Raw genomic sequence first — 17,603 nt, 5'->3', positions numbered from 1 at the left:
GCTCATTTCCCGCATTAATAAGTCACGTTCTTTTACTTACTGAATATCTTTCTATCTTCTTTCTATTTTAATCCTCCATGCCCTAATTCTTCAGACACATAATATGCTCAGGAACAAGTGATTTATTCTTTTATGTACACTTAAAAAGCTTTACAATGCCTCCTGAGAAGTTATTTGGAGAAATTCTTTCACAGAGAAAGAAAAAAAATGGGAAAGGAATTTGGAAATGAAAGACACTGACAAAAAATTAAGATGTTTTGTGATATGTAGGATGTATACTCAATCTTTCTTTTGAACCTAAAGTTGGCATTTAACTTTCATTAGCTGAAAATTATTTTCTCCCACAAAGTTAATAATGAACAAATATTTAAAGAAGGGGGAACAAGTAGTGAGCTTACATGGCAAACCATGTGCCTCATTCTGACTTTGTTTTAGACAAATTGATCATTAAGGGAAATACTGATAGGCGAGCTAGCTATCGGTGAACTCCATCGAGTGCCACGGTTTCTCAGAGCTGTGATTAATATTGGGATTATGTATTATACAAAATTGTTATCAGGCTGAAATCACCTAAAAAAACTCATTGTATAGAAACAAATGAATATAAAGATAGCTTGTAAGTATTTGCACATAAGAATATTTGTTGAAGCTTTCTTTTTAAGGATTAAAAACTCCAAAGGTTTGAATGTTATTAGTAGAAGAATAGGTAAATAATTTCCATATAGCAATTCAAAATTATAAATTCAATTCATAATTCAAAAGTATGAATTCTGTATTTATTGACTCAATTCAAAAGTGTGAATTCTGTATTTATTGACTCAAAAGGATATATATGATTTATTTTTAAGGGGAGAAAGAGATTGCATATCGATGAATATATCACTTCATTTTTGTAAAATTATAAAACTGGTGAAGGTCTGCATGAGAGAGAGAGCGAGAGAACGCGAGAGAGATTGAGGAAGGAAAGGAGAGGGCGTATGTGTGTGTGCCTTGATTTGCATGACCTCATGGAGATGCGGGTCATTTCTGTTAGGTGGGCAGAGGGGATTTAAAGCACGGGGCAGCGTATCTTCCTTTATCTCTGTGTAACTTTTGCTACATGCAGTTGCTATAATTACCATGTGTTAGTGTTATCATGTATAGGCACTTATCAAAATTGAGATTTTTAAATTACTGTCTGAGGAAACATCAGTTTACTTATCCCTCCATCTGTAGCTCTTCTCCCAATAGCAAAATCACGGTTAATCAAGCAAAGGTTCTTAATAACTGTCTGCCTTTGATAATGTGAAGACTCCCCTACCTAGAGGCACAGTATTGATGAGGTGACCTCTCCCATTCTTTCTGACTCTGCACATGTACTCCTATTCATATATTTATTCATCCATATTAAGTTACATGAAACTATAGGACACATTTTTGCCTCGAATATTATTCTCCCCTATAACTCTCTCTCTGTAGAATTAGAAAACGTTTTATAATGGGGTCAAGTGAATGGAGGACTTCCAAGAAGCTTCAATTACAAGACTCTCATTAATTAATCTATATGCTCAGAGAATCCTTCATTCCTCATACATATATGTGCAGACGGCAGAAACATATATGTACAAATCGAGATAGAAATACAGGTGATGTGAGAAAGTAATGCAGCTAGTTACCATTTTAAAGCAGTATTCCTTACCGACCTGGCAAACCATATTTATAACTGCTCAACTGCTCCTCGGTTTTATCCCTTTGTTCTTTCAGGTAATGTATGTAATATTTCCTTTCTACCTCAGAACTTCTAAAGGATTCTAAGCAGCCTCCTTATGCTAAAAAATTCACATTGAGGAAATTAATGGGTAGAGTAACGAATGTCTTCTCTTTCTTTCTCCTCAGAGAGAAATGAGAACAGAAGGCACTAGAGATCATTTTCCCTAATAGTTTAATTAACTTAAATATGGAATGAAATCTAAAAATTATATAAAGAAAACTAGAACTCTGTTATTCTCTTCCCCATCACACCAGGTGACCACAGCTACACCAGAACAACAAAAATCTAGCAAACCTTTCAACCTTTTCCCTTCCAGAACTGAGTTTGGGAAGGCGAGGATCGGATCTCTGCATTCCATGAGCATTCCTAGTATGGTGTCTTCTACACAATCATATTCAATAAGTAAATAAATAAGGATTAAAATACCTCCTTGTAAATGTTTTCTGTAAATAATCCAAGAGTGTAATAAATAAATAACTGCTACTTGAGTTCTGATTGATAATAAGAAAAAAAAAAGCATCTCCCTTTTCTTCCTCCTTCTGATTTCCAGGAAATCTACAGATACAAATACTTCCTCTATGTTATATTCTTACGTACATGTGGGCAATCCATTTATTGTGGAGGAAAGTGGGATGTGGTCAATTATTTAGTGGGGATGGAAGGATAATGCTTGATATGTAAGAAATCAGTTTAGAATGATCCGTTTATATGCCTCTATCATTATATAACTTAGTAAATTACAGAAGGACTTTATGAACAACACCGATGTTATGATACGGGTAGTGGGAACTGGTTAAGGCCATGCTGGACTTTGCAGTCAAACCACTTGGACAAATTGTCCTGCTCCACTTATCAGTAGCTAAGGATGTTGGTGATTTCATTTCTCTAAACTCAGCTTCCTTATTCTTGATTGCAGTGCCTGCTTCATAGGATCATGAAGATTATTGCATAAAGGGTTGTTTGCCAAGTGCTGTGCAAAGTGCCGGGCACATAGTCCGTGGTCTGTGATTTGGGTGTTAGCCATTGATGATATTACATCCTGGGCCATTTTTTGCACTCACTAATCTAGAAAAATTGTTTTTTTGGACTTGTGTATGCTTCCATTTTCCAGGTTCTGCAGTAAATTAAAAATAAATAACAACCAAATGCTGGGTATAAGACCAAGATAAGCTAAGCAGAAATATAGCTAATTCTCAGGCCAGTTAGACCAAGGGAAACTGTGACATCAAAGAAAATGGAATGGAAAATACTCTTCAGAACTGCTGTGGTGCTTGGAAAGTGGGCAAAGGTGTTAGCATCAGAGGAGGATAATCCAGAGGAGACTACCTCTGCAGGACAAAAATAGCAATTTCAGGTGATTTTAACCAATCTTTACATTCTCTTTCTTAAGATTGCCACTATGAGGAGTGTGGAAATGGTTATAAAGTTGTTTCTTACTTCTGCCTGTAATAGCTGGTTGCTGTGAGACAGGGAAAGAGGCAGGAGAGGTGAAGAGATAATAGGAAAAGATGGAAAGGGTAAGGGGAGAATTTTATTCACTCTATTATTGTAAGCTTATGACAGCAGGTTTGCTTGGTTAAAAATGTGGACAAGATTAGGGAAAAAAGATAAAGAAAAGAACCAGCACTTGTGAATCAACTAAGCACTAGTTAAGCACTAATCAACTGCTAAGCACTCAGCTAGGTGTCTCATTTTTTTTTTAAATTTTACTTAATCCTTTTATTAATCCCACAGGGATGTTCAGTCAGAGTAGGGTAAATTCCCCCGTGGTACCAACTTCCAGTGCCTTCAAACAGTGAGATTTTAGATCCGAGTAATTCTCCACGACAGCTCGTCTCCATGTGGTGACTCAGGCTTGGGACTCCATATCGCCTCAGTAGTGTTTCCAAGGTTGTCCCAGAAAAGAAAGCTACTTCTGTAACATTTCATAATGCCAATTCATACTTTTTCCCAGAAGTAACGTATTGTTTCCCCTCATACTTGTGTGGCCAAGGCCAGTTACAACAGCAGACATAACCTCAACGGGCACGAGAATGAAATTCCCTCATGGGCCCAAAGCACAGGAGCCAGAAATGCTGGTGAGGCACATTGATGTCTATCAAAAAAGAAACATTTCTCGTTTTGAAAATGAGAATTTGAGATTCAGTGATCTTAGCAACTTTGGCAAAACCACTCTATTTTTAGATAGAACGACGGTGTTGGAATGTGAGACCCCGAAATCTAACCTCTTTCCATTGTGTGACTTTGCTTCACACACATTCACTTTCATGTTTACATTCATGTGACGCACAGAACACATTTCCCCCTTACATCAGTGCAGAAGCGAGCATTGTAAGCTGTTCCAGAGCTGCCTGCCTGCACGTAACGGCCTTCAGTATTATAAAAACTCCTAATATCATCCTCGTATACTTTGAAGTGAGCTCTTTTTACCCGTTGATAACGAGATAAAATATTGTCAACGTTGCAGTGTTAGTGCATTGTTTAGTTGTTTTGTGTTTTGTTGTCTAAAGGATCTTAGCACTCAGGTGTCCTGGAGAAACCTCTCTGGTCTGCTTACAGCCTAGTGAAACCCATGGCAGGCAGTTCAAAGGAAGAGCACCATTCGGCTAAGGATATTTTCCATATTTGAGGAAGCCTTCTCCACATTTGAGCATGGTCCATGGATCAGTGAAGATATTAGTTCAAAGGGACTAGTCAGGTTAGTAAAATAAGTACCTTGGTTACCCATTAAATTTGCCTTTGTAAATAGAGTACAGTGCGTTTCCCTTTGATCTTAGGAAGAGAGTTCAGCATGCTATACATAGCACCGAGATGAAAGTAGACAAGCCTGCTTAAAATGAAATATGCCACCGAGTGATATAAAGCTTTCCAACTCTTTTGAGCAGAAGCAGAAGTAATCTTGTAAGTAATGTCCTTTCTTTGCAATATTTTCCTAGGGCGTTCGGCATTAATTTTAGGTTATTTTTGATTAATATGAATCAACAATGGGCACTGCGGGGAAATGTTATAAAATATTGGGCATAAATATGATCAATGATTTATGACGGGCTGCATGTATCTGTCTCCATTTCTTGAAAGTTACATCTACCTTTCATATTATTTCATCAAGAATCCCTTGTCACTGTCCTCTCCGGCCAGGGCATCAAATTTTTTAAATTTAATAAAAATGCCTCTATATCCTTATATTTTATCTTCCCCCGGCTGGTTGACATGACTTGTCATTATTGGTACAAGATGGTGCATTTAAAACACAGAAAATAGGAAAAGTTAGACTGTGTAGTTTCCATTTCAATGACCCATTCCTAGCCTCAGGTAGATTTCTTCTGGTGCACTTTCCTCCTCAAATGTCAAGTTTTATCCTAGTTTTTAATAAATTCAGGCCAGGGTTCTTGCCAATATTTAGCTTATATTCTGAGAGTCAGCATTATAATAGAGAATTTGAACCCAAAGGGATAAATCCTTATTGGAAGAATATTCAACACAGCTAATAGACGGGGTGCAAAAAGAGGCCTGAATCGAGTGCAGCCAGTGGTTCCCACCGGCATTTTTTTTAGCTGATCTCTATGCCCAATGTGGGGCTTGAACTCACAATCCTTAGATCAAGAGTCACATGCTCTACAGACTGAACCAGTCAGGTGCCCTTCCACTGGTATTTCTGACACCTGTTTGGGAAGATGACCCTGGTTGAGGGATATACATAATATGGAGGATATTTCCTACTCCTGCCTTGTGGCAGTCTGATTTTATAGTCTTTTTTAAAAGTTTATTGAAGAAACCTTATTTTTTGCAACCCTAAATTATTTATAAGATTTGGGCTTTCAGTATTTGCATGACTGGATTTTAGTTTGACAATTTAAAAACGCACCTATTTTTCAACTGAGCCATTATCTTAAACAATGTTCTCCATTTTTTGTTTAGAATCTATTTTGAATACATTAGTGTTATGTCCATATTTGACAATGTGTTTCTTGAAGATTAAAATACATTTCTCTCCCTATTTTTCAATTAGGGAAAAATTGCATATAGATAAACACAAAATTATATTTCTGTATCTATAAGACAGATGTGGTAGATAGAATAATAGCCACCCAAAGATGTTTTGGTTCTAATTCCTAGAATCTATGAATGTATTACATTACATGAATAAAGAGACTTTGAAAATATGACTAATCTTAAAACCCTGAAATGGGGAAATTATCCTGGATTATATAGGTGGCACAGCCTAATTACATGAATCCTTATAAGAACGTACCAGGCTGGGGAGAGAATCAGACGAATGTGTAGAGGGATCGAAGAAGGGGCCATAAGCCAACAACTACGGATGGTCTCTAGAACCAATGAAAGACAAAGAAATACACCATCCCCAGAGACTGCAGAAAGGAAAGCCGCCCTGCGAATATCTTGATTTCAACCTAGTGAGACTCATGTTGGACTTCTGGGCTCCAGAACTGTAATAAATTTGGGCCATTTTAGGTCACTTAGTTTGTGGTAATTTGTTACAGCAACAACGGAAAAATAATACAGATTTTGGGACCAAGAGTGAGGTTTGAGTCCACACAGCACACAATATACCAGGCAAATATCACCTTTTCATTAATTAGAGAAAAATAAATGCCTAGAAATGCAATTAAAATGAATTCAAATCACAAAGCTACATATACAACTTCATTTAATAAGTTTTTGTGAACAGCAGTTCTGTTTGTTTCTTTTTGGTTCTCAATGAAAGTAGCTTTATTGATTTTTCTAATTATATTCATAGCCTAAGAACATTAAGGTGGAAAAACAAACACACACAAACAGACCAAAAACCATCTGAAATCTCATTATCTGAAGAAATCCTCCATTAACATTTTAATCGTTGTCATTTTGCACATCTCTACTTTCATACGTATGTACACATACATAAAATTTTATATAAATAGAATCATTACACTTGCCATTTTTATCATGCATAGAAGATCTTTTCTTTGAAATGTATCACTTATACACAAAAATATTAAGACACATACCTAACATATATGTGACAATAATAAACATCCGTGTACCCACCACTTAGATTAAGGAATACAATGTCCATAGTATTCAGGAAGTCCTCTGGGCCCCTTCCCAACGATGTTTCCTGCCTTCTTCTCCCAGTAGTAACCACATTTTTTACATTTATACTAATCTCCCCTTGCTTAACAAAATAGATTCGGCACCTATGTATTTATTTCTAAGCGATTATTTTTTAATTTTGAAAAACTGAGCAGCAGATCAGACATAGCTGTGAAAAGAAAGCAATTACTGCCATTAAATGCAAGTTCCCAGGAGGATGTAAACAGAGAAGAATCTCTCTGTCTCACAGAGGAGTTTTAGCTCCATGGATTCTATTATGATTTTCCTGGGGACTGGTCATCCTTCATGAATTTGGAATTGAGAGGATTAAGATTGAGTTATAATGATCACAGCAGAGACATATACACAGAATTTTTAGAAAAGCAGACTAGTTTCTAGGCCCGTGAAACTTGACAGCAACCAAATTTAATATATTAAGAGGAAAAACAAAACAAACAAAGAAAAACAAAACCCAATGACCAGCAAATGAGAGAAGGGAATGACCTGCAGGAGAAGCGTGGGCAGATGAGGATGTCAGAGGTGTGCGAGCCGGCAGTACTTCTCCTGATTCCATCAGGGGCTGATGGAGTCCTGGCCCGGGCACACGTACAATCCTTTCCTGGACCTGTGGCATTTCAGACCACGCCTTCCTGGGGGGACGGATGGCACCAAGGCTGGAGGAGCACTTACTCCCCAATCTTTATGGAAGGATTCCCTAAGAGAAACACTCCTGGCTCATCTTTCCCCTGTTTACCGCTTCCAGCAGAAGAAATGTCTTGTCTGATGAGTGAAATGTGGAAGAGAGATGGGACTCTGCCATTCTCTCTCTCTCTGTCTCTCTCTCTCTCTCTTTCTCTCTTTTTCTCCCCTCTTTGGATTGGAAACTAGCCTTCCCACAGGATGGATGCATTCTGGTCCCTCTGCTTCCTTGTCGTCAGGGGCCTGGCTATGGGGGAAACTGGGATTGAACCGTTGTACTAGTGACAGGGTCATTGGTCTAATTCAGTGAAGAAACCTCACCAAGCGCACTTAGTTGCACAGCTGAAGCTGTGTCTCTAGGCCTCACCAGTAATAAAGCTTGCATTTTGAGCCCCATCTGTTGACTCCATGTTTGCCTTACAGTTGGTACCAGACTTCTGGGGTAAGAAGGGATGCTATCTATTAGGCTCCTCTGAACTCTGGGACGTAGATGAGATTGTCTCATGCTGATGTCATTAACCACCCAAATCATATATTTAATTTCTCTTGTTCTGATTCATGCTCACCAGGCGACCTTCAGATAATAACTCGCCTCTTTATGAGGCCTGATCAAAGGAAGACAATGTGTGCACCAGAAGATTTTAAGTGCCTGGCTTCCTTACCAGTCCTACTTCTCCTTGTAAATGAATACATTGGCATTTTGTTTTGATACTTAACTTTTGTGAGCTGGGTTAATGTGCTTCTGCCCTTAAGAGATGCCCCTGTCTACAGGATAACCTTGGTTGGAAGTTGTGAGCCAAATAGACAAAGCTCCATGACATTTCAGAATTCAATCCAGTATGATTTTAATTCCAGGAAGAGTTGGATGGTTTGATTAATGCGAGAAAATGCAGAAATGCCTTACATTCAAATGTCTTTACACCGAGATGTAGATGTGAATACATTTACTTACCTTAAGAACTAAGGAAAGCAAAATCCAATTAAGAGGCATGGCCACCTGGGTGGGAGTTATAGACTCTAACCTGCCTTGAAATTTAGATAAAGCTGTGGCTCACTTCTAATGGTTATGAGCTACATGAAGTTTTCTTCTTTCACTTTTAAAGCCCTTATCATAGTCTGCTATATTCGTCAGGGTTCAGTATGTTCCATCCCTGTCACAGACAGGATCCAGTCTTCGCACAGGCCCAGCCTCAGTTCACAGAGAAGGGGAGAAGGCAGCTCCAAAACTTCCATAGGGATATAACCCCTAAAATTTTGTGAGATGATGTTTCCTTTGCAGAAAAGAATGTTATTTATGTAGAAAGATTTAGAATTAATTGTAGAAATGTTTTAGAGATCTCAAACCTGAGGTTAATATTTTTACATTAATTAATGTGTACGTACTTGTGACATTATATATCTGTAATGTATAGGAGACTTTAGTCTGTACACCGTTTAAAAATGGATTTATAATTGTGCATCAAGACTGAATATAATTAATTATCTATACAGTATTTGAGCATTTAAGAAAGCTTACGGGAAACCATTTTTAAAGTTTCATTGTTAATTTTAGAAGTATTGCTTAAATACTCGAGAAAGTTTGTTAGATGATTTATGGATGTATTGAAAGAAATGGAGTATGTGAAATGTATTAATGCAGTTTAAAATGTTAAAAGTAGTTTAATTAACAAGGTTTATAACTCATTTTAGATAGTAATTAAAGGCCTCCTTTGAAGTGTGAGCAATTGCTAGCCTTCTACATGGGATAATAAGGTTTATAAAACGAACTGACAATTGTAAAGAAGAACTGATCCCTTTTTCCTTATAACTATAATAAATGGAATATTTCAAAAACTAACAACCTATTAATGATTTTTTCCCCACATAAAAACCAGTCTGGAGGAACCAAAACTCTCATTTAATAGAAATAACTTTTAGTATCAGACACAAATCGAGCTCCTGATCTTATAAAGTTGAAGCCAGGGGCTCAGTCAGTTAGGCCATGGTCAGTTCACTAGAGAATGCCAACCTCTGAAGGCCCTTTGGGAGACGGCAACAACCTTTACCACACTGCAATCTGACCGCATTATTGGCAATTCCCTTCCCTTTTTGGAACTTCTACAACTTCTTTAGTGCTTTATTAAAAATAAGTTATTTCTTTAGAATAATGACTACTTAAAATATACCATTGAGATTAAAGCACAAGCCTTAAGTAATCAGAATTTCTTACGGTTCTCAAGCAAGTCAGCTCTGGTCATAATGAAGGTAGGCCTGTAATTTTGATAATAGAATTTACCTACCTTCCTAATGGCTTTTCATGAGTTTGCACTTCAAAAGAGCTTTGGCCTCTTCTCTAGGTCCTGTTGTGATGTATGAATAGGTCACTAGTTTTTAATGGAAACAGAGTTCAGGAACCAGAAGGATCTTGGTTTGAAATCAGTTAAGCCTTATACTAGTTCTGAAAATTAGTTTCTGAAAACTAGTTTCTGAAAAACTTGGGCAGAGTTTCAACCTCTTAAGTTTCTCATCTGTACATTGGGGACTGTACTACCTACCTCATAGGGTTGTAAAGTTTAGGGAAATTATGTGAAAAGAGTTGGCACACAACTGGCCCTCAGTGAGTAAGATGTGATTCTCTCTCTTTTTTTTTTTAAAGATTTTATTTTTTTATTCATGAGACCTAGAGAGAGAGAGGCAGAGACACAGGCAGAGGGAAAGCAGGCTCCATGCAGGGAGCCTGACGCAGGACTCGATCCCAGGGCCCTGGGATCACACCCTGAACCAAAGGCAGACCACTGAGCCATGCAGGCATCCCATAAGATGTGATTCTTACGGACAGTGTGAAGTCAAGGGTATGCATGTGTTGTAGGGTGAGAAAGGGTTAATTTCTGCAGTGGGTCGTGTGTGTGTGTGTGTGTGTGTGTGTGTGTGTGTGTACACAGAGCACCAGCTGCTTTGACAATATGCTGCAGCAGTGAATCATGGCTGGCTGCCAAACAGAGGCTCCAAAGACCCTTGCACAATGTTAGGCAATGATCTGCACAGTGTAAATGATACCCTGCAAGAACTCTAACCTCAGACTTCATGGGGTTGAAACTCTGGCCTCATACAATCTCTCAGAGATCACATATCCTCTATCCATTGGAGTGAGAAGAATCCGTAGGCCCAGCAATTACCATATACAGGATTTGAGGCTGCCCTACTTAATTCCTTAAGGGCTCCTTCATTCACCAGCCAAATGCCCTGGTGTTAGTTTTGTTCATATAGCCAGTAAATGTTTGGGCTCTTTTTTCTTTTTTTAAAAAAAAAACATTATCATTTGATGCAAAATACAAGACTTTGAAACTCTCGTAGGAACTGTGAGAAATGATTGTCTTCTACGCACTGTTGCGGTTGATGGAATTCTGAAAGCGGCCCTTTATGGCAGGTGCCAACGCCAAACATTAAAAGAATCTAATACAGGGACCTAGAATTAGAGCGCCAGCGAGCAAGCTTGCAAAGATATTGACGATATTTGGGTAACAAAGAGTGAGGTTTTGTAGAGGGCTGTCTGACAGGGAAACACTTCCTTCCATTTCAGCCTTACTGAAATTCATTATTCTTCAATGAAGTCTTTGTACATCTAAAGACACCAAATGGAATAACAGAGATGGGATCTAACGAAATGCAGAGGAAGACTAAGGACCAATTCTGTGAACTAAAGAGCATTGAAACCAAATACTTTCCCATGGTCCCAAATACACTTTGTTGACATCTTCTCTTTAGTGTGCCAAAAGCCAAAATTTTCCAGCTGATAAACTGTTTCCTTGAACCCTTCCCAGTCTGGCCTTGAGGTAACTGAATCTTTTAGGCATTGAAATATATGTTGATTGACTAACTTTAAATTGCCTTGAAGAGTTCATTATGCTTCTCGTCATGATGTAGACTTTGATTGAGCAGAACTATTTTCTATTAAACTATTTTAGAGAAGTTAATTTTTTAATTTGAAAAAATATGTTTACAGAATCTAGACGATTCTCTAGACGATTTTTAGACACTGAGGAAATGATAGAGATTGCTCTTAAGGAGGCTGCAATCTAGTGGAGAATATAGACCAACAGGTGATTTTGCCACACAATTTGTGTGCTGAAAGAGGTAACTTGGGGTGTTATGGCAGCGTCAACGAGGGCCACTTGATTCAGCCTGGGGCTGTCCAAGAGTTCAGTTCAGTTCAGTTTTAGGTGGACTGTGTTGAAAATGTGAGCGAGTGGTCAATAGAAACCGGAAGTGTGGAGTCGCAGTTCTGGAGCGAGCAAAAGTTACAGATGGAACTCCAGGGGCTCTTCACAATCATGAAAACACCAAAGGCCTCTAAGAACATTTTTCACTCATATGTAAATGCTATGCTATTTCTCATGATTACTTTCAAGTGTACATGAAAATGCCTTTTAAGTATTGTTTACAGTGGCTGACAAATTAACAAACACTTTTGATGGTAGATTTGGTCAGGAAAGTAGAGAAAGGGAGCGCAGTCTAAAAAAAGCATGATTTCTGGCGTCAGTTGCAAAGACCCTTTTGACTGATCCCTGTAACACAATCCATAAAGTCAATAAAAATGTATTAAGTCACAAAATTATGAAAGTAATGAAAATTAATTAATTTAATATAAAAAGGTCAAATGTTTCAGTTTAATTTAGTTTGCTTAAAATATATATATTTAGTTACATCCAGATCTATTTAAAACTTCATTTTCTGATTATAACTAGTCTATGTTGCTAGTAGAAAATTCATGAAAATGTAGAAATAGAATATTATGAAGAAGAAAATAAATTAATCATAATTTTACCTCTCTCTTGCTCCCTTCTTAATATCTCTTAACATTTCGATATTTTCTACAATACACGTATATACACACACATAGGCAGTGAGTTCCCCGGTCCATTTTAGGAGACATAAAAAGTATTCCTCTGGCCACTATTCTTTTAAATATCGAGAGGCAGAATAGTTTAGTAAAAAAAGCTCAAAATTTAACTAGCTGGGGATGCCTGGGTGGCTCAGTGGTTGAGCGACTGTCCTTGGCTCAGGGCATGACCCCGGGGTCCTGGGATCGAGTCCCATGTCAGGCTCCCCGCAGGGAGCCTGCTTCTCCCTCTGCCTGTGTCTCTGCCTCTCTCTGGGTCTCTCATGAATGAATAAATAATATATAAAAAAATTGAGCTAGCTAGACCCATTTTATAGTTACATGAAATTGAATAAGTTGTTGAACTTTGAGCTGGTTTCCCTGGCTTAAAATTCTCCTGCGACCTTTTACTCTGACATAAACTTGGGCAAGTTTATTTACCCTCAGGAAGCCCAGTTTTGTTATTTGTAACAATAGGACAATAACTCCCATATTTTATGGAGAACGAATTGAGAAGAGCGAGTTTTGCTGTGACAAAAGCTGACCAAGTGGTCCAATTGACAGCTTGCCATTTTCTTGGCCTACTTTGTTGGCAATGGAGACAGAGAAGGAGGTGGATTTGAGGTGGATTTGGCTGTAGAATGAATAGAACTTTCCATCAGAGTGAATTAAGTCAGTGGAGGGCTCAGAGAGAAATTCGAATGGAGGATAGACCACTGTAGGCCTGTGGTGGGGAGGCGAGGGAGCGGGGAGCCCACGGCATCTCCGGGGGCTCTGCAGCGGGGCGCCCTCGGGCCTTCCCAACGGAACTCGGGGAGCCTGCAGAGGGACGGGAGGCTCGGCCCTGCAGCTGCTCCCCACTCCATCATCTGCAGTGCCCTGCAGGGAACCAGCTCTCGAGACTAATCCCCCTGTGTCTCTCGGGTCAATTCAGCGGAGTGGGGAGGGGACCCGCAAGACCTCTACGGAAGCCTGAGATAGAAGCAGCTGCTGAGTCTGCTGGGTAGTAATTTGATGACTATTTATTTAGCCTTAGTGAAATAATTTTGTTGAGAAGATAAAACAGTTTAAAATATTCTCATGCTGATTGTATGTACCCTTGTGTCTTACCGATTGTTTTAATTGCACGGGCGGATTTACAGGACATTTCTAGGTGGAACTGAGATGTCAGTAGCACGTAAAACACTTACATATGCCACGTGTTGAGTTTGAGTCTGCCCAAAAAGCAAATATTATCGTTAAAATTCTAAAGCACTATGTGTCTATTAATGATGAATGCTCATTTCTTCCTTTTTTAAAGATTTTATTTATTTATTCATGAGAGACACAGAGAAGGAGGCAGAGACACAGGCAGAGAGAGAAGGAGGCTCCCTGCAGGAGCCCAGTGCAGGACTTGATCCCAGAACCCTGGGGTCACGACCTGGACCGAAGGCAGATGCTCCACCGCTGAGCCATCCAGGTGTCCTGAATGCTCATTTCTATTTGTGTTTTCCACATTATAATTACATAAAATTAAAATATATTGGCAATTTACAAATATTACGTTGGCGACAATAAGTGATTTTTCATTGGTATGGAATGAAAAGCAATAATTTAATAAGCCAACGAGAGTTTGAAATTATTATTTCATATACTAAGAAGCTTTTCTTTGTTTTTCCTATTCAGCTCGTGAAATTGGGGACTTCCCCCTCCCTTTCTTTTTCTTTTCCTGAGGAATGAAAGAGATGAAAATCTACAGCATCCCTGTTATGGTCTGTGCTGAAGTTACTCAGTTAAAAAACAAGTTCAGCAAGTTTTAAAGAAAAGGCCTGTTAGTTAAGTAGAGGGCAAATATTTTCATTAGTGCTGAGTGGAAAAGAGAAAGTTTCATGTGACACATCAACGTTCGATCACTTCTCACCTGAGACCCTTTTAACTCCGAGAAAAGCGAGCAAACAAAATAATGAAACTGAAATGAGGAGGTTTTACATCAGCAAAATATTTTCTTCTCACAAAATGCAGAAAGGAGATGGTGCTATTTCATCCGGCACCTCTGTACTTTTTCATGTGATGTAGAAACTCGCACAATTATTTTGGAAATGTCTTTGACTAGGATGGAACAATTAAGGATGATAACTAAAAGGAGATGCTAAATGTAGTGAGGGAGACTGAGAAGCACATCCTCGGAGCCCACGGCATTGTGGGTCTGGCACATAGGGGAGACCCAGAGAGCATTTTCTTTGGAACCTCACTTCACACCTAGATGGTGCCCGGAAGGTTTTATTTACCACCTGGAAGAGATGTGGTGTCTGGACATGCCAGAGCTGAGACAGGCTTTGGAGGATGAGCCTGGGGGCAGAGAGGGATTTCTCTCAAGCGTGGGCCTAGTCCCGGGGAGCTCAATTTGAAGAGGAGAAAGTAAAGGTGTTTCATTTTAGAACCTGTGAATGTAATGATTAGTGAGAAGCGCTGATTTCTGTTGCTTGAGGCACCCACAGCGCAGCTCCAGAGGAAGCTTGCTCGGGGAAGAGGAACCAAGAACTCACATTGAACAGTTTGGAAGGGAAAACACCAAGGTCCCAAACCACTCGGATCATGAACCGATTAAAAGAACTGTGACACTGCTGGAAAAGGACCCGCTCGCTCCTCCACATACGCATCCTTGTCCCTCGCCACCCAAGGAAGAGTGGAAAAGACGGCGGGAAGGAAGGCGTGATGACAACGCAGTCATGCCATGATCTGCCTCCATCCCCAGGAGCCACCGCAGGGCACTGAAATGGAGCTCAGGGGAAATCAAGCCACGACGTTGGCACCAGTGTCTGCACAACCAAGTTTCTTCCACTGATGCAAACAGGGGAAGAGACTGATTTAGCTACAGCTCACTTCTGCCGGCGGGTGTAGATGGACCGCTGTCCTGCCTACCCAAAATAGAGCATACACATTAGGTTGTGTTCCAGCGCTGACATGAAAGTTGTTCCTACCCTCATGAGAGCCCTCTGTTGATTAAGGGCCATATATTTCAGGAGGGAGTAAGAACTCGTGATCCCAAGAAATAAGACTGACTTGGTCCAGTTGGGTGGCTGAAAGTTTTCTTAATTATGGAAAAAATGCAAAAAGCATTATAAGGGAACTTGGAGTTTTGTTTTGTTTTGTTTTGTTTTGTTTTGTTTTGAGAATCGTAGGCACAGTTTAGTCTTCTCTTCCTGTGTTTATTCCCAGAGAAAGAAGGATGACTTTAAAAAAAATCCATTGCTAAGTAGATAGATGGATGGATGGATGGATGGATGGATGGATGGATACTTGGATAGATGGGTAGATACATGGCTATATGGATAGATAGATGGATAGATGAATAGATGATAGATAGATAAATGGATAGATGGATGGATGCATGGATGGATGGATAGATGGATAGATAGTTGGATAGATACATGGATAGATGGATGGATAGATAGATTAGAAAGATAGATAGATCTATAGATAGATGAATAGGTTGGTAGACAGGTAAACAGGGGCCCTGGCTGACTCATTTGGTAGAGCATGCAAGTCTTGATCTTAGGGTTGTGGGTTTGAGCCCCACATTGGGTGTAGAGATTATCTAAAAATAAAATATTTTTAAAAGATAAATATGATTTGTATCCTTCTTTTAAGAGATCTTATTTATTTTAGAGGAAGAAAGAAAGAGATAGAGCATGAGCGGGGGTGGGGGGAGAGGGAGAAGAGGTGAATCTCAAGGAAACTCAATGCTGAGCTAGGAGCGTAACATGGGGCTCGATCCCAGGACCCTGAGATCATGACCTGAGCTGAAATCAAGAGCTGGACACTCAATCACCTGAGCCACCCAGGCACCGCTAAAGAGGTAATTTTTAAAAAATCACACCTGGATCACCAGTGAGTGATGAGCACAATCTTTGTGTTCTTGTGTCTGTCTCAGTCATCTTGTTAACTCTTCCTTTTCTGATTCACCCTTCCTTCTGTATTCCGGTCTCCTCCTTCTCTTGCCTCTCCTTCTCTTTCTTCCTCTCTCCGTTCGGTACGTCCCCCCTTTCCTCATCCCTTCCCTCCCTCCTTCCCTTTCTGTGGGAACTCTAGCCACACAATGCTTTCCCCTCCACTAGCACCTCAGCACAAATAACCTGGCGCAATGTTGGGAATCCATCTGGGGGAGTTCTGTGGGGCGACAAAGGTACATAAAAGAGATGTCATGATGTGGGTATTGTAAAAAGTTTGAAGTGGTAAAACATTCAGCTTTTCTACAGTTAAGATCATTAGAACAAAGTATGTAAAAAGGATACAGATGAAACTAAATGTGCCTTAGTGCTGCTAACTAATTAAACTAAGTGAATACTTACGATTTGTTTTATCATTTTTACATTAAGAAAATTCCTCAAATGGAGGATAATTACAGTGAGAGCCTAATTAGATGCTAGCAGACCATACTCTTCTGTTCTGGTGCATTAATGATTTCTTTTGTGTTATAATTGTTGCATTCATCAGGGCGAGTGAAGTGTTTCTTTTTCAGTATTCATGCAGAGGATGCTTAGTGCGAAGTGGGGAGTTAGACTTAAGAATGAGCCAGTTATTTGAAATGAGTTTGATATTTCTAGTCCAATTCACTGCAGTTTTATTATCTGCATTGCAAAAAATTTCTAAAACATTTGGCACTACTGTTAGTTTCGGCCGAAAACATGTCTTTAGAAAACCACCTTTCCCCCATTCTATTCAATTGAGAACCTCAAATGTACTCGTACGGAGCTATTACTGATTACTAACGTACTGATTATTTTGTGATGACTGTAAAGTCATAAAAATCATATCACATTGTCATTTTTATCCTGTAAAAGAAAGAATGGTAGGTTAAATGCATCGTGATTTATGGTCTTGAAGCTGAATTAACAGAGGAAATTAGTAGCTACCAATTAGTACGGATTTATAAAGTACAAATTATGCCTACTATGAATGTCTGACGAACAAAAAATTACAGGACCAAGTATGAATGTGGATGCGTGACAGCACCGTATGGCTCAACCACAGCCATCTCCAAGTTGAAAGACAAAAGGAGAGTAAGGAAGAAGCCAAATTTAACATCTATCATGCCTAAGTACGCCTAGAGCAGATTTGAGTATTTGGTTTATATAACACAAGGACCATTTCTAAAGGTCTCTTAGAAATAGGAGATTGTTTTTGTTTTTTTAAATTAAAGACATTATGTAGGGACGCCCG

At 39.2% G+C, this 17,603-nt stretch overlaps 1 long non-coding RNA gene across 1 annotated transcript; it reads left to right on the top strand.

Moving 5' to 3' along the window:
• The first annotated feature begins 4,515 nt into the window (after positions 1-4,515).
• LOC140599586 (uncharacterized) lies at positions 4,516-16,007 on the top strand. The gene is made up of 2 exons (XR_012002394.1): positions 4,516-4,651; positions 14,067-16,007. It is a non-coding gene; the product is annotated as an uncharacterized lncRNA (long non-coding RNA).
• Positions 16,008-17,603: the final 1,596 nt, after the last annotated feature.

The sequence above is a fragment of the Vulpes vulpes genome, chromosome 7 (genome assembly GCF_048418805.1).
Source record: "Vulpes vulpes isolate BD-2025 chromosome 7, VulVul3, whole genome shotgun sequence".
Taxonomy (NCBI): domain Eukaryota; kingdom Metazoa; phylum Chordata; class Mammalia; order Carnivora; family Canidae; genus Vulpes; species Vulpes vulpes.
This window is presented reverse-complemented; position numbering and strand designations above follow the sequence as displayed.